Consider the following 18959-nt stretch of genomic DNA (forward strand, 5'->3'; position numbering starts at 1 on the left):
ATCAAACGCTTGTTCATAAGGCAAAGTTTTGATTTTCTGTTGATGAGTGAATATAGAATTATATAAATTTAAGCAATGTCAGAAAAAGTTTTAAATTCCTAAAAAAGTGCACAAATTGTTATACAGTCAACTCTCCCTTACTCGATATCGAGTTAGAGAATCATAGTAGAAGTTGGTTTTCATGGCTACCTCGATGGTCCCTTGAATCGCAGTTGCACTGGTTGTGTTGTGTAACTCGATGGTCCCGCCAATATCGAGTTATGGAGAGTTGATTGTACAAAAACATAGCAACGCTAACATTAAGCCAGGCATGTGTACAAAAAATGTTTGATATCCAATGGTTGAAATCGAAGGTAATTGCATGATCATTCGTGGCCACATTGACATTGATCAGAGCAAAAAAGAGTCGACTGAAAAACACCATAGCAATTTCGCTTTTCCGCGAGAAATTCGATTAAAACGAATTAACCGAGAGACCACATCATTGTGGCCATTGACGACATCAACTTTCAAATATCGGAAAAGCATCTTGTCACGGCGCTCCTCAGACCGTTATCTTGAGAAAAAAAAATCTCCATCGTATCTGTGTTCACCGATTGTTTTCTATAGCCATGCTCCGTGTTTGGGCAATGATGATATAGGTTCACAAATTCAAAGGAATTCTCAATTTATTCATTTTTCATAGGCTCAAGTGCAGTAAGGCATTACGGAACCATTTTTATATTATTATTCATAAAATTAATTTGTATGCACAATCATCGTTTTGATCGAGTCTAACTCTAATGAGTAGTACAATCGAAATCAATGTAGTTTTAGTAACTGTAAACTAAATCTAAATTAAGAGAAAGCCTGGAAAATGTTCATGAAAGCCAGGAATATCCGTTTATAATTGGTTTTCACGAATTTAAAACCTTACCACTTGCAAAGCATGATTTTACATGTCTTCAAGATCAAATTCTCATTAGTTAAACTCACAAGAAGTCACAAGTTTAGCAAAGATCAAAGCTAGAAATTGAAAATCGATGTTTCACAGCTTGCACTGACAAAACCAACTTTTACTTTGATTCCCTAACTCGATATCGAGATACCTAATATCGAGTAGGGTAGAGTAAATATGGCAAATACAGAATTGTTAATGGATTTTGTGCAACGTTCAGTTTTGGAAAATCGTAAATTGTTCTGCGACATTGTTGGCTATTATGCTGCTCTAAACCCGTAATGTAGGCAGCTCATCTCTACGAGGTGCGTTACGAGGTGAAATCTACCGAACCGAATCGTTATCGTTCTAGTAAATTAAGGGCTTGCAATATTGGGTCCTAATAACTGGAAGCAGCCTCTGAATTGATCATAAATTAACTACTTGGAGTCTAGCCGAGGCTAAACTTGATACAACCCTTAAAAATGGATTAAGGATCGATTTCTGAACGTACTCACTCTTCAATTACTGGTTTATGCCGATATTCAAGGAACAGGCGAGAAACCTTGTTACTGAACGAACTCTCCTAGTTTGAAAAGCTCTTTTTGCTAATGATAGGCGCCGTAGTTTACTGGGGATACTTAAACATCAACTCCATTTGATATACTTGGGTTTGAGGCCCCAAGTTTTACCAAAGGTTCGCCAGCATTGACCGAAGGCCAAACAAGCGTTTTTGACTCTGAAATCAATGTGAGTTCTCCAAGAAAGTTTGGAATCTAGAATGACTCCGACATACTTTACCTGATCAGTTACATTAATCTCAGTGCCAAAATGACGTAAAGGTCGACTTCCATCGTGGTTTCGTCTTCCCGTAAAAAGAACAATAGATGCTTTATTCGAGTTAACCGAAAGGCCATATTAGCGACACCAACTTTCGACTACCTGAAGAGCACTTTGCGTCAGGTCGTATAGGGTGCTTATGCACATACCAACTATCAAAGCTAGATAGTTGTCGGCAAATCCATAAGTTGGAAAACCGCTATAATTGAGTTGCCTCAATAGCGTATCTGCTAAGAGATTCCACAAAAGTTGGGACAGGACTCCCCCTAGGGGGCATACGATTACACTCAATTTTTGAATCACTGCATGACACAATGTCCAGAAGAGATGTCGGTTTTTGAGAAATTGATGAATCCAATTGGTAATCATTGTAGGTAGCCCATGGTTTCATGCAGCTTCCAATATAGCATCGAAAGACACGACAAAAGCACCCTTAATATCCAAGAAAACACCCAAGCTGGATTGCTTCTAGGCGAATGCTTTCTCGATATGGTATACAACTTTGTGTAAAAGAGTCACAGTTGACTTTCCAAATAAACATCACGGATGTGACGATCGAAAATGCGTTCCAGACATTTTAGAAAAAAAGAGGTCAGACTGATTGGTCTAAAACTCTTCGCTTCTTCATATGACGCACGTCTTCGGAATAAACTTAACAGTTTATTAGCTATGTTTTGGCATAATTTATTAATTGAATTTCCTCCCCCAAGCAGAATGCTTATACATTTCTCTTAACAGTGCTCATGAGATCTTAGGCGAGGCTTTACCCATTAGACTGATTGGTCTGAAACTCTTCGCTTCTTCATACGACGCACGTCTTCCTTCCGGGATAAACTTAACAGTTTATTAGCTATGTTTTGGCATAATTTATAAATTGAATTTCCTCCCCCACGCAGAATGCTTATACATTTTTTTTAACAGTGCTCATGAGATCTTGGGCGAGGCTTTGCCCATCTTTCTTGCACAATTTCTCCCAGTTTTTCTTCAAAGCTTCATCGATTTTGAATGTTTTTTCCGCTTTTCTTCAACTTCTTCTTCATGATCGCCCAAAACCTTTCGATCGGACGAAGTTCTGGTGTATTTGGCGGGTCCGTCTCCTTCGGGACCACATTAACGCCCTTCGTTTCGTACCAATCCTTTACAGGCTTGGCGTTATGACACGAAGCGAGATCCGGCCAGAACAGCGTCGGACCACGGTGAGAGCGGAGGAAGGGCAGCAAGCGCTACTGCAAACATTCCTCTCAATAAATCTTCCTATTTATGGTGCCGATTGTAACGAACGCCTTGCTGTACCGTCCGAACTCGCAGATCGCCTGCCACAATAGGTACTTCTTCGCGAATTTGTCCATGTTTCTTTTCAGGAACCTCCATGCGGGATGACATTAAAAACACGTAGCCCAGCCCGCTTCATGGTCGGCTGGACGAACCACTTCGACGAATTGACCTTTTTGGCCACACTTCGGGTGGAAAGGTTCGGATTATTCTTAAAGTACTGCCTTATCTTCAGCGCCTGCTCTGGGTATTCCGTTTTCGGTTTAAGGACGCTTTCAGCACGCCACTCGATGGTCTTTGTTTCCTGGAACAGAACGCGGGATACGGTGGATTGGTGGAGTCCAAGCCTTTTGCCGATCCATCTGTATGACTGACCAGGATTATCTAATACCGCGCCCAAGATTTGCTGGCGTATCTCTTCTTGTTTTGAATGTTTTGAAAGTTTTCAAGATAACTACAAATTTTTCACGCACATTAACACCACACTCTAACCTAGTATTATTCAAAATTTCATTATTTTTTACCAACGCGATAAAAAGTTACACCCAAAACGAAGTGTCGCATTTTTTCCGAGTCCAATATTAAAAAGATGAAAAGTATTCTACTACAAATCATTAAAGACTTTGAATTCCATATAATGATTCGTAGAACACTATTTTTCCAGTAGTGAACTTACGTTTTTGTCGCACATTTTTTCAAGCTATTTATGTTAATATGTTCCTCATATTTTTGTTTTTTTTTTTTCGTTTTATTATGTTCTGCTAATGTATTATTTGTAATTTTTTTTATGGCATGAGTACCAGTTTTGGCTAGCCTAAGAGAAACTATTTTTAAAAATAATTGGGAAGACTGAAAATATGGCAAATGAAAGCTTCCAATCCATATTATGTATGAAAAAACGGAACTGATCAAAAACCATTTTTGCACATTGAACATCACGTTGGTCAATATAGGCCACCAGAATCAGTTTCAGTTAAAGAATTAACTTCGGTTCCTAAATTGTCCTGTAATATTGTTTTTTTTTTTATAAGAGTGACCGATTTCTCATAATTTGGCCTAACCCTGGCCAGATTTAGTGTATGGAAGTTAATATTTTAAGGAAAATTAATTTATTCTCTATCATTTTTTAAATCAATCCGGATTCCGGAACAGTAAATTAATGTAGCTCTCTCATGTGAATATGTTTCACTGAATACGAAATGTTTCATGCTGGTTTTATATGTAACACGTTGTATAATGGCTACTACTACTTGGCGATATGGCCAAAGCCTCTTTCAATTTGTGGACTTATACACTCCCGTGCATAAGTTTGGGTTCACCCACTAAAAAACATACAAAAGTGTTCTGTCCATATCTCTGTAAATATACGTCCAATTAAAACTCTCTAAGCCGCATTCGAAAGGCAAAGAGTTATTGTTACTTCGTATGTATTTTTCCAAAAACATTTTTTGAATTTTGTATACTAAATTTTTACTTAAAGTTGTGACATTTTTCAAAAAACACACTGAAAAATCATATCTAATTTTCTCAGCATTGGATCGACCAAAATTTTTAATCAAAGTGTCATTAGAAACGTAATCTTATATTCTTTGAAGAGCACTCACGAAATTTTTGCGGAAAAATCTGATAACTATTCAAAATTAATGAAACAGTCATTCAAGTCATCGTGCAAAAGTTTGGGTTCACCCCTCAGTATGGTGTATCGTGCAAAAGTTTGGGTTCACCTGAACATACTTTAACCATGAAAAATCTGTGAAATCTCAAACCAATCATTATTTGCGCTCGAAAAAGCTTTAAACTATTAAAATCGGTTGAAAAATGACAGAGATATTGACAAAAATGATGTGCATGCGGCTCAGATGAACCCAAACTTTTGCACGATTTGCATCATATTGAGGGGTGAACCCAAACTTTTGCACGATGACTTGACTGACTATTTCATTGATTTTGAATACTTTCCAGATTTTTGTGTGTGTGTGTGTGTGGTCCATCTAACCCCCACTGTCCGGCAGTGGTATTATGGAAAAAAGTTTTCAGCAAAACTGCTTTGGTACTGCATTTTTGCAAAAAGCTTCAGTCCGGGAGTTAGAAGGTGATAGCTCTATTGACTGTTTAACGAGAAACTTGCGACGATCGACGCGCCACCATAATTCATATAACGGAGGGTATTAGAACTAACTTGGAGGTGATGATTTCGCAATTTGGAGGTTAAAATCACCTCCAAACACTAGCGATTTTGCGGTGGGATGTTGACGTTTGATCACGAATTGCAGATCCGGTGACCCATTTCAGAATGGCTGGAGAGACACGTCCATTCAGAAGTCACTTTCACTAACAACAAGCCCCGCATGTATACATTACCGTAATCAAATGGATAATGATAATGCATACACACTTCCTGTTTCAAAGATGGTTACTTTGGAACTGGCGCGTATTTACTGTTCAAGTACAGATAATTATATAATCAGAACAATCTCACCAAAATTCATCCAAGGCGGCGTTGTCATCAAATCAAATCAGCAACTAATTTGGTATGCATTTTCTTCTCCTTGTGACGCATATACCACTTGTCATTTCTAGACTACATTTTTTACTTCTTCTTTCGCGTATTTTTCACAATTATTACAATGTTTTTTTTTTTCATTTTCGAAACCATCCGGTGGCTTGTCAGTCAAAATACAAACACAGCAACAACAACAAAATCACGTGGAAATTCATTAGCAAAGCCAATTAGAACCGGTCATAAAACATCACACTAAAGAAGTCTTTGATCGCACGAAACGCGCTGGATTTTTTTTCACTATAAGATATCGAGGTTTTTTTCAATATTAACATCCGAACTACAATCCGGATGGCGTAGCACCAGCCAAATCATCGGCAAAATCGCGAAAAACTAGAGCACGAAAAAAGTGTGGCAAGCAAAACAAAACACGACCGTTCGCGGCAACGCCTACTGCGATTCATCTTTGAATACTTTCCAGATTTTTCCGCCAAAATTTCGTGGGGTCTCTTCAAAGAATATGAGATTACGATTCTAATGACACTTCGATTTAAAATTCGATCCAAAGCTGAGGAAATTAGATATGATTTTTCAGTGTGTTTTTAAAAAAAATGTCACAACTTTAAGTAAAAATTTAGTATACAAAATTCAAAAAAAGTTTTTGGAAAAATACATACGAAGTAAGAATAACTCATTGCCTTTCGAATGCGGCTTAAAGAGTTTCAATTGGACGTATATTCACAGATATATGGACAGAACACTTTTGTATGTTTTTGAGGGGGTGAACCCAAACTTTTGCACGGGAGTGTACCTACCGTAATCCGGGGGCAAATTGATCACTGGGGTGAATTTGATCAGGTCGGTACAAAGTAATATTTCCTTCCAAGGGCGTTCAATGTTACGTTGGCATCGCAGATTTTGCATGTTTTCTAATTTATAGATGTCTATCGATAATTTTGAACTATTTCACTTTTATTAAGGTCATAGGTTGCATAGAAATATACACAATTCTTGAAGGTTTGAACAATACTGTTGGAATTGACGATACTGAACAATCCACTGATGCTAGGCCCACATGCAAACATTGAGTGTTAAAAATGTTGTACAAGCTTAAAGCTGAGTATGCTGTTCAGCTCAAGAAAAGTAAAAATTTCTGCGGAAAGAAATGGCCAAGCAATTTTCTACAGTGAGCCCCATTTGAATGGATCATTAAAATAACCAAAACGGCCGCTACGGAAAGCATAGATAGCGCTACCGTAGCCTTGTGTGTTTGACAGAACAGCAATGCTGTCACAATGTTAAATCCCATATACAGTGGCGCCTTTGTTTTGATGCGGTGAGCACTGACAAAAACGACCTTCAATGATCCATTGTCATTTCCTTTCAACTGCGTACTGCAATCAAAGAAAAATGCTTTTCTTGAGCATTCCTTGCAAGAAATTTCCCACGCATTGAGATAGGCGATTACTTTTCTGTTGAAGTGCATACTTCCCATAAATGTGAACCACTGAGATCATTTTTGAAATCGTGCAATATTATTAGCATAGATTTTGACTTTTAAAACCGTTTATTCTGGAATAACGTGTCGATTTCAAGAGAAATTGCCTACATTTAGGCAGTTTAGCACTTTTGAGTTCTTGGTATTTTTTTTAGAGAGTGCTTCGTGAGGCCCAAGCAGGACAGTTCGGTTTTGCGTCGTCCGATCGATTTTGCTCACAATTTCGCGCGTTTTCGTCGCCGGAGAATTTTTTTTTTTCCTGTCTTGCTGGGTAGTGCTTCGTGAGGCCCAAGCAGACGGTTGTAGGACAAAAGGTCGAAGGACAGAATGTCGAATGACAAAAGGTCGAAGGACAAAAGGTCGAAGGGACAAAAGGTCGAATGGACAAAAGGTCGAATGGACAAAAGGTCGAATGGAAAAAAAGGTCGAATGGACAAAAGGTCGAATGGACAAAAGGTCGAATGGAAAAAAAGGTCGAATTGACAAAAGGTCGAATGGACAATAGGTCGAATGGACAAAAGGTCGAATGGACGAAAAGTCCAAATTGTACCGTTAAAAGGATTATGTTGCTAACATTTTAACCACAAATTCCTCCCTTCTCATCTGAAGTTTTTCCTTCTTTTAAATGATAGCTGTTCTTCAGAACTATCGTATGAAGAAATAATTTGTATTATTGCTATTATTTTCCAAACAAAAGATTCATTTTCTGAATGTCGGTTGTTATTATTTTGATACTTTAAAGCATAAAGAAATTATTATTAGCTTTTTATTTGATACATTTTCAATAGAGATTTGTCCTTCTTTTAAACATTGGCTGTTCTTTTGGAGTTATGCATTATAGTGATTTAATATTGTTGTAGACACTTCTATCGACGATTATTCCTTCTTTTATACATCGACTGTTCTTCATGGATTTCACGTTTACATCTTTTATTTTCTCAATTGATATGTTGCCTTCTTATAAATGTCGGCTGTTATTCATGCTTTACAGTGTTTATGAGCATTTCAATTGCATTTCTAACAAAGGATTTTCCTTCTTTTGAAGTTTTGCTGTTTTAGAGCTATGCATTAGAGTTTCATCTGACTGTTGGTTTCGACTGATTTAAATTAGCATCAGGGAAAAATAATCATCCTTAGGTCTCAACTAGGGTAGAGTCTGCTCCTCAGCAACTCTAGCATTTACTGAGAACTTTTCTGATAATTTGATCATTTGTGCATCATACTTTTTATTAGTAGACGATCTGCAACCCGAACCGTTAGACGATAATTCAAGGAATGCAGGTGTGATGTCGCATCACCGACGATCTGACATCTACCCATGCTCTGAATGAAGGTTTACAGAAAACACATACATTCACAGATAAAAATATTTAAATTTCAATGTAGTGTAAACAGCAGAATATAGTAAAAATAAACCAAATTCATGTATTGTTACAGCATTACGTTTAATGTTCTACTAAAGATGCTAGAATGTTGAGTGCTCGTGTAAATGTAAAGTGCTTTCGATTGAAAAATAAGAGATTTATCGATGACATTTCAGTTTATTTTGATGCTCCAATTATGTGCATGAAAATAAACTGAAATTTACAACATAGTTTTAGCTGTGTTACTCTTGGACTTAGAATCATTTCTCTTCCGAATCACCTGATGGGTTTACTACGAGGAGAGGCTATTTCATATAGCACTTTAACATATGCAGCAGAAAAAGCCTAGGCAAACTGCTTCTCCTAGCCGCCTAGAACCCTCTGCTCTGCAGTCGACTCATGCCGGCACGCCATAGGTGCTATAATTCCAGTATAATCTGAATGACAGCCGCAGTTTCTGAATTCCAGCACCCGGCATCCCAACACATAGCACATCGAGTGGCATGCATCTCAATGTACTTAGAGTTACATAATTACCAGGAGAACATAAATGAACTAACCAGTACCGCCTTTCAACGCATCAGAATCGTAGTGTGCTGCGCTAGAACCACAAAAATTCTGAAAGCGCGCGCTAGGAGAGATTCAACACATGCGCTGCTCGGTGGTACGCTCGCCATCGGTATCCAAAAAACAACTGCTCAGTAACGAAGAGTCTCTACAGCTATTTTTACCTTATTATGCAGGTGTCTAGATGGTCTACATGATACGGTCGAAGACGCGCACTCCGGAAGCTACAATTTCGATTCTCGTTTTAAAATTTTGACTTCACATCAATTATTGTGACGAAGCGCATGTGACGCATTGAGAAATTACCCTAAAAAAAGCGAGGAACACCAACGTAGGTCTGAAAATGTACAGTGCACGGGTGAGCATGAAAGGAATGTGGATCTTGAACATAAGGCTACAGCACGTAAACAGTAACTCTGGATGCACTACGACCTGGAAAGTCACCCCGAAAAGTTCGTTGACCAGCTGAAATTGAACCTCCCTCAGTATGGTCTTTCTGAAAATATGCGCGTATTCGTCACGTCTATTTGATCTGTAGCGCTTGTGATAACTTGCTTTTTTATCTAAATAGCCTTTTGTTTTTCCTAAATTGTTGTCCATTCGACCTTTTTTGTCATTCGACCTTTTGTCCATTCGACTTTTGGTCTATTCGACCATTTTTGTCATTCGACTTTTTGTCCATTCGACCTTTTGTCCATTCGACCTTTTGTCCCTTCGACCATTTGTCCCTTCGACCTTTTGTCCATTCGACCTTCTGTCATTCGACCTTTTGTCATTCGACCTTTTGTCCTTCGACCTTTTGTCATAGATTCCAAGCAGACAGTTCGGTTTTGCGTCGTCCGTTAGATTTTGCTTACGATTTCGCGCGTTTTCGTCACCGGAGAATTTTTTTTCCCTGTTTTGGAGCGTCTTGCTGGGTAGTGCTTCGTGAGGCCCAAGCAGGACAGTTCGGTTTTGCGTCGTCCGATCGATTTTGCTCACAATTTCGCGCGTTTTCGTCGCCGGAGATTTTTTTGGATTGTTTTGGAGCGTCTTGCTGGGAGCGTCTTGCCCAAGCAAGACGGTTTGTTTTCGGAACGCCAAGAAGTTTTGCTGTCAGTGTCAGTTTTGTGTTCAGTCGAGAATGGATTACCAACTGGTGAGTTCGTTTCATGCTTATGATAACACATTTTTTCTTGAAAGCGTAACTTTTATGTAATATTAAAACAAACTTTGTATGGTTCGTCACTATAAGTGTCGGCATTATGCTATTTTCTTATACAATTTCAATATACATATATTTTTCTCTTTTTGACATTATTGAAAATTATCTTTTGAATTGTTCGACATTGTGAATGTTGACGTATTTTTTAAAACTTCTACCATATCGAGACAAAATGCACAGTAATACTCATATGTCATTTTCGAACAAACTATGTATGGTTCGTCACTACAAGTGTCGGCATTATTCCTGTTTCATATAATTTAAAATATATACATGTAATTTTCAGTTTTCGTCATTAATAAAAACGTCTTTTGAATTGTTCGACATTATAGATGTTGACGTATTTTTAAAAGCTTCTACCAAAAACTTCTCGAGACAAAAATACAAAACTAGCTTTAAATACAAGTCGTATATTTCCCCCTTGTCCATGGATCGCATCACCGACCAGAGGTGACTCCCAGATCTTTTCCTCCCTCACTAATAAACACCCTTCCCGTGGTGATTGTGGAGATGCAGAGGTATTCTCGGTCTCTAGAAGCAACAATCATTACACCCTAACATTCCTTCCCCATCCCAACTGACTGTAAGGACTTGGCCGGCGCCGTTAGTGATCAATAATATTAGATCTGCTAAAATTGCACTTCGAGAGTAAGCGGAAACTCCCATCCCTTATTCATTTGGATCGTAGTGCAATTCTTACCAGTTCCGATCAATCACGGAGTAGCAACCATTGACATGTACAGTCAGTCTATGCTATGCTATGCTTTGAGTTCTTGGTATTTTTTTTAGAAATTTTAGGTTTCTTCCAATACTGCCAGAAAATTCACACTTGGTTTTACTTTTACTCAATGCCTACTTTTGTCGAATATGTTACAAATATGCACTGCCCATAAATGCATACCAGTCTCACTAGCAAAACAGCGCACCTAAGAAAAACGCGATAGAAGTCGTGAACACTTTTATGCTTTATTTACTCTAATTATATTTAAAATGCAATGTTTTTGCACCCAAATTTGCACTCAAATGGTGCAATGAAATATTGTTAATGGTATTGCATGCATTTTGTTTACTAATTTTCTCAAATAATTAGTTAATAAACGGGAAAATGTACGCGTGACTGATATGCGTTTATTTGCTCTTGAATGTACGAGAATAAACGCATAACAGTATCAGTGCTTACTATGATGCAGCCATGCAGCGGTCTTCACATGTGAATTATTGTTGTTTTGACAATTAAGTGTCCGCATTCAAAGTCGCGAAAATGTCTGCTCTCGATTATTTGAAAAGTTATGGTAATTCTGATAGTAGCCGAATTTGGCCAATGGAGTCCCTATGAATAATGACGCGGGCTCTGAAAACAACTTCGATGGATTTGATGATAAGGACGGCTGTGACGGCAGCTTTCAGTTTTCACCGAAGACGTACCCTGAGCATTGGGTAAGCTATTTGAGATCGTTGGAGGACACTGAATATGCGAGGGGGGCTGATGAAATGGACTCTGACGGAAGTTGGCCGTTGATAAGCTCGCAAAAAACGCAAGAGAACAAAATAGGAATTGAAAGCGAGATGCAACGCCAAAAAGCGCCGTTTATCGCAGCTTGTCGATTGAGGGGTGGGTGTGAAATGAACTGCAAGCTTAAAATCTCGAAGGTGACACGGTGTTCTAGGCATTGCATTCACGAGAGCACACCAGCTATATTCTCCAGAGTGTGGAACAAGTAGATGCTCAAAGACGCAACTTAGCTGAGAAGACGATTTTGGATGATATTGATGATAATGATGAAGAAAACTGATACAATCTAGAAATTTTAGAAATCTAGAACTGTTGTAGAATAAAATCGATGTAAATCAATAAAACTTCCTTTAAATTTCTTTGTTTGTGAACTGCGACATTATTCCAGTACAATTTATTTGTTTTACTTGTTTTAAATGCATATCTTGGGTCGCGAGACTGACATGCGTTTATTAGTAACGTGGGACACACCATGTTTGATGTTGTTTTCAACATTTCTAAAACAAACGTATTGTTTTCCTATAATACCATGAAAGAGCATGCAATTTAACGACGTATCCCGCAATCAACTAAAAATTGACGAAAACTCACGTGGGACTGTTATGCATTTATGGGCAGTGCAGGTTAGCCATAGAAAACTGACTTCCGAGCACAGATTTTATGGAGATTTTCTTCTGATGATAACGGTCTGAGGAGCACCGTGTCTTGGATTCGACGATCGGATGGGGTGAAATCAAATGCAGGTCGTCAAATACATCAAACCAATTAACTCTTGCCATGTGGTGGTGTAATTGAAAAACAAAATAATTACCTGTAATGCCTGTTTGCTATTCTCTAACCGTTGAGAACCCCTGGTATTGTTGATCGTTTAGTATATATTCCACATTTCGCAAATCGATTCACTTGTTATGCCGCGCTTGCTTTCTATTTTCTTCACATTCCTCTATGAGGGTTATCTATTGCACGCACAAAACAATGCCGTTGATGCTTCTCGTGATCGTGAAAGCAACTTTTTGTTGATCCAGACTTATTTTGCACACACTCTATATGGACACTTTTGCAGAGAAATTTTCTACACCACCGATTGGATCATTACTGATTCGAGGTCAAATTTAAAATTCACATTATCTATTCGCTTTCTCATAAGTGGCCTACTGCGAAGCCGTTATCACCGTTTGCACCCGCGAGAGGTCGAACTTCTTCCGTAGCCAACTTGGATCTAATCATAAATGTGATGAACAATAGACACAGACACAGAGAAAGATGCACTGCTTCTTCTATTTCAGCACTGTTTAAAAAAATACATCTATCGCAAATTGTAAGCACACAGAAAACCGGTACACGAGAAGCGTTCTCACACCGTGTCGCTTCTTTTTTGTCATCCGAAATTCAACGGGTTTTGATCCGGCTCCATCCGTATATCCAATCCAAACGGGAGCGCGGAGGCATCCACGCAGAAGCAATGTTGCGTGGTGTTGTGGATGTATAGCATAAATTAGAATGCGGATATCATTAACTGTACCGTAACACCACCGCCAACCGTAGCCGACCAGGCCAACCTGTCTGAGGCTATTGGTTCCAATATTATTCACTCTTCTTCCAGCAATTCCTGGTGCACATCTGCTGCTGCTGTTTCTGGAGCCAAATGGAGAATGTGCATGGCATAGATAAACGTATAGTAATAGAGAATAAAATGCGAACAACTAGACGCAGCACTGTTATAAGGTTTGATCTACTTTGAGATATTTTTGCTTTACTATTTCATTGAGGCTCACTGTCTGTCGTTTTACTATACTATTGGTAGAAGACAAGGAGGACGCGGACCACGACGCGGCGATTCACTCTCTCCGAGCAGCGCTACATTCGAAACCGTACAACATACTGAATTGAAGAGACGGCCGCTGCCAACAACATTGCTATTTTCCAGCCGGTGCTTCGTCTGCCTCTGCCAGCCAGCAGCGCAGCGTTGTGTTTGGTTTTTCATGCACGCGGCACGTTAAGCGGCATCAAATTTTGAAAAAAAAAATGTAGTTCTCCTAACTTTTCTTATTAATGCATTCATACGATTTATATACTGCCCTTCTACGCCTACTTGCCCCATGTTCTATGCAAACCTTATGGACCGCGGGACAAATATGCGTAGAATGGCAGTATAACTCTCTGTAACTCGCTGTTCAATGAATCATCGAGGTAGCCATGAAAACCGACTTTTTGAAAGTCCGTTGCATATCAGCCCAAACGAATGAACAACATAACGGCCTACTTTTTCAACAAAAAATAGTAGTTGAAAATGCTACTCTTGGAAGTTGGCAAATTAATATCGCTTCCATCGAACTGCTCTGGATTTCTCAATGACTCAGTGAACTAGCTTCTGATTCTGCATCTGTTAGACCAGGTCTGCAAAACGTTGGCCGTAAGAAGAGTTTAAATATTTATTCTTATCATACCTGGCCCGTTCAATGAACAACAAACTTCAGGTTAGAACATATCAAAGCATAAGTATTTTTAACATTTGAGTTACATTCACGCTCTTATCTCAATTTGGTATTTTTTTAATTTTTTTACGTTTCATCAATTTATTCAGGATAAACGTATGGACAAATATCAAAAGTTTCTTCAAAAAGACTAATCCCAATCTCACTGAATCGTAGGTTAAATTCTCTCAGAGTTTTGGGCATTGAATTCTAAGTGGGATTCTTACAAAATTCAGGACATTATTCTGTAAATCCTAATATTAGGATTTTAATAGGATTTTGTACAAAGTTCTCATAAAATTATGGGTAAGATTAAAACAGAATTTATAATTTTACATAGTCTTGAGCAGAAACAATTATTTTCATCACATATTCGATATTGCAAAAATGTTAAGATTGTTTGTTGACAAACTTTTTTTCATCGATTTGGCCCACTGTTTAAAAAGCGTTAGACGATCTGAATAATTCGAAGTCAATCAAAATTAATCCAAATAAATCGAATTTTTCGACTCAGATGAGGCATTCTAAGTGAAAATAGAATAGATAGTTCTAAAAATTAATCCAACTACAATGACAAGTTTCGTAATTGCAAACAATGTTGCATGCAACTGATTGCAAAATGAAGATTTTTCTGCACGAGTCGTACATTTATCAACGAGGCTTGCCTTTCAAAATAACTATTGTATATTGAATCTTATGTTGAAATGTTGGGGAATTTCATAGTTTTATTTGTTATTAAAGATATTTGGAGAAATGAGTCGCATAGCTTTTCAAAAAGAAACCTATCTTACATTGAGATGCTCTCCTTGTTCACTTTCTCTTTAATCAATAGCTGAGCTACGAATGAAACGATAGCCAAGGACATCTTTTGATGTATAGTTAAAAACTTTCCAACAGTTTCAGTATTACGGTATTACACTCTTATAGGGCTCTGCAGAGAAATGTACCTCTCCTGCTTACTCATTATTGAAACTTGTAAACAACTAGGCAAGTAAAATTCAAAATTCCATACAAAATCAAAACAGTGCAGAGGCCTATAGATAATTTCTATCTATGTTTAATAGTGTGGGACAAAATTTAGATTCTTGCTCCAGTGCACTTTCTGGATTGCATTTAGGTCTTATAACAACTATGCAAAATTTCAGCTCGATCGGAGAAACTATATTTTAGCGCCACCCGTTCAAAGTATGTATGGGATTTACTATGGGAAAACTTACTTTTGCAAAGAAAAATCGCCGGAGGCCGCCCATTGACCTCTATGAAAATTCTGAACACATACCTCGATAGGTATTTCTACGATGCAGAATATTGCTGAAGACCGCGAAACAATCCGACACTTGTGAAAAAAGTTATTTAATGAAAACCTATTGGCACGGTGACGTTGATTAACCCGTGAAGGAATAACAATAATAACAAAATCAGGCAAACTTTCCGAATAGTCTATGCTTAATAACTTTTTTCACAAGCATCGGATTGCTTTGCGGTCTTCGGCAATGTTGATCATCGTAGAAATGCCTATCGATATCTGTATTCAGAATTTTTATAGAGGACAATGGGTGAACTCTGGCGATTTTTCTTCGCAAAAGTATGTTTTCCCATAGTAAATCCCACACAAACTTTGAACGGCTGGCGCTAAAATATAGTTTCACCGATCGAGCTGAAATTTTGCACAGTTGTTAAGAGACCTAAATGCAGTTCAAAAAGTGTACTGGAGCGAGAATCTAAATTTTTTCATATAACCGTGTCCCAGACTAATGTTCAACCATCGACATAAAAAGATAGGGGCATACACACTCAATCTGTTCGGTAAAAATAACTGGGTTTTTGGAACTACCGAAAAAGTCAGTAAACTAAAAAAAAAAATGCCAGAAATCGAAAAACAGAGATTTTTACTGAAATTTTGCAGAGAGCCCAGTAATTTAATCTAAGTGTGTACATACATCGAGATGTGCAGAGTCGACTGTAGTATTTCTTATATGCTAAAGATTTACAAGTAGTGTGTAATATTTTCAATTTTTAAAAGTTACGTACTGAAAAATCTGTGTAGCATTAAAAAATGTTAATTTTTCCATTGTGATTTTTTCTTTCGACACGATCCCAATTTTCGTACCGCTTTCAAAACACAGTTATGTATTTATGTGAGACGCGCCTTCACCTGATGATACACGCACACATTTTGAAACATGCTTTGCGCTGCTATGCAATCTTGTTTGGGACCGACGCGACACGTTTGCTCTCTCTTTCTCGCTCTTGCGGTCAGATTTTCTCTCTTGGATTTTTATGTTGCATGCGCTATGCTGCACAAACACCATGGCAACTATGCTGTTTGTTTACAACGATGACGGTGTGCGCTTTTGCAATGCATTGCGGGTCACGTATCGCAAGGACTTGATTGATAGGGGGCCTGGGCTAATATGCACCACTTAAGGAATATGTGCTGAAATAAATACTGAACAACATGTTTGTTGTGTTCTAATATACGAATCTAGTTGGTTTGGGTTGCGCGATGCTACATGGTGTTGAGCGAGTTTTCATTAGATTGTTGGATATATTTTTTCAAACACTATTTTGCGTGATTTATGTATGATTGACGCGAAGCACGATGCATCGTTTTTTGGGGCAGAATGCACCACAACGTTGAGTCAAGATGCATCTAAACGTGAGACGAGACTCGCGAAGACGGTCTTCTTTTTCTGTGATTGCTGAGGTTTTTCTTATTCCACTCGATGTTTATATCAATTCTGGGCAAGCCGTTCAAACCAGGCCCATGGCACGGGACGACTTCTAAAGTAGTCAACATCTCCATGTGTTTACTCATTTTTGGGTAATTTGAATCGAGAGTGCAATCAGAATGTGAAGTTTTGTTTAATGTTTATGATCCTTAATCGAGCAAGTATCGCAAACAAATCACTGATTGCTTGCAGGATGCCTTTTAATGTTTGTTCTCCTTCCAAAACCATCGAAATGTTGAATGTGCTTCAACTTTTTGGCACATTATTAGGGGTGGTCCATTAATTACGTAAGGGTTTATGGGGGGAGGGGGGGTTCAAGATTTCTTACGCGCCATACAAATTATTTTTGATGTTCATACAAAAAATCTTACCATGGGGGGAGGGGGGGTTCAAAAACCGCCAAAATTGTCTTACGTGGACAACGTCTTAATGGACAACCCCTTAGCTGATTCAACAATATCAAAAATTGATATTCAAACCATAGCAAACAATTAAACAAAACAATGGTCTTTATTTTCACAGTTCTTACAACTGACAGTGGGCGATATTCACTTATCGCCCGGGACATCCTGGCTACGAAGAACACTGTGTATCGATATATGGTTGTCATGGGCCTGGTTCAAACCCTCACATGGACATCTCAGCAAAAAATTATTGCGTTTGCATCACACCGAAGCACAAATAGGCTTTTGAGTCCAATTTTATGCCAGCAAACGTAGCAGACATTAGAAATGACTACCCTTGTGTTTAGATTCATCAGCATCTTTATAAAAACTGCTCTGCTGACTGAGATTTTTTAAAACAGTTCATTTTGAATATAATATAACGACGGGCTGCATTTGACGTTTCGTGACAGCGGAATTTGGGCTGCTATGACGTTGATATTTTTCCACTTCGCGAGTTTCTCTCAGATCTAAACAAAAGGACATGATGCACCATCATGTTTTTACCCATCGTCAGTCGCCCTACGAAAAGTCGAAAAACACATTGAAATTCCATTCAAATTGATCTGAGTCCTATTCCAAGATCTACTCTGCCCATAACTGCATAACAGTCACATTCGACATTTTTGACAAATTGGAGTTAATACCATGGAAAGTCATCAAATGATAAATACTTTCAATCAACTTACTAAAATCTGTGAGATTGTTCTAGATAATTCGAAAAAAAATACCAAGTTGTTTTGTCACATTGGCAATTGTAACCGCATAACAGTCACATTGAGATTATACATGAGCCTCATAATGTAGTAACAGCGAAATTTCTATCAGAATTATTTTCTGACTATTCACCCAAAATGTGATATGAGTTGTACACAATTCCAGCCTCAAATAGGCTCTTTAGAATTCCTAATGATTTTTTTTTTGAAATTTTTGTTTTCTTCCTTACTGTAGTAAAATGCAAACTTGGTATCCCATTTACTCAATGCCTACTTTTGTCGAATGTTATAAATATGCAGTTATGGGCAGTACTCTTATTCTTGCTTGTAGAGAAGAATTTTTTGTTGGAGGCACCACGGTGGACAACAACAGCGAACGAGAAACAAACCACGGAGCAAACGGACCGGCGATTTTTAAATAGACAAATTGAAGAAAATAAACACACAGGGTGCCGGTGCCATTAGTGGACTACCTAAGCTGTAAAAAATCATAACATAAAGCCTTAACAAAAATCTTTTGGCGTTAACAGATAGATTTCAACCTATATTATATGGGAACTTACTTCAGTTAAATGTTAAAAAATGTAATTTAATTACTTTTAGCAGAAAGCGAACCACAGAAGAAACAACTGTAGTTTTAGGAAATCAAATCGTTGAACAATGCGATAGGGTCAGAGATTTAGGCGTAATTTTAGACTCAAAACTCACTTTTATTGATCATTACAACACCGTTATACATAAAGCAACAAATATGCTCGGTTTTATCAAACGCTTTGGTTTTAACTTTAATGATCCATACACTATCAAAACTTTGTACGTCCCTTACGTGAGGTCCATATTAGAGTATTGTAGTATTGTATGGTCTCCTTTTATGAAGACGCATGAAGGACGTCTTGAATCAGTTCAAAAGCAATTTCTGT

This window comes from Aedes aegypti, chromosome 3 (assembly GCF_002204515.2).
Source record: "Aedes aegypti strain LVP_AGWG chromosome 3, AaegL5.0 Primary Assembly, whole genome shotgun sequence".
Taxonomy (NCBI): Eukaryota; Metazoa; Arthropoda; class Insecta; order Diptera; family Culicidae; genus Aedes; species Aedes aegypti.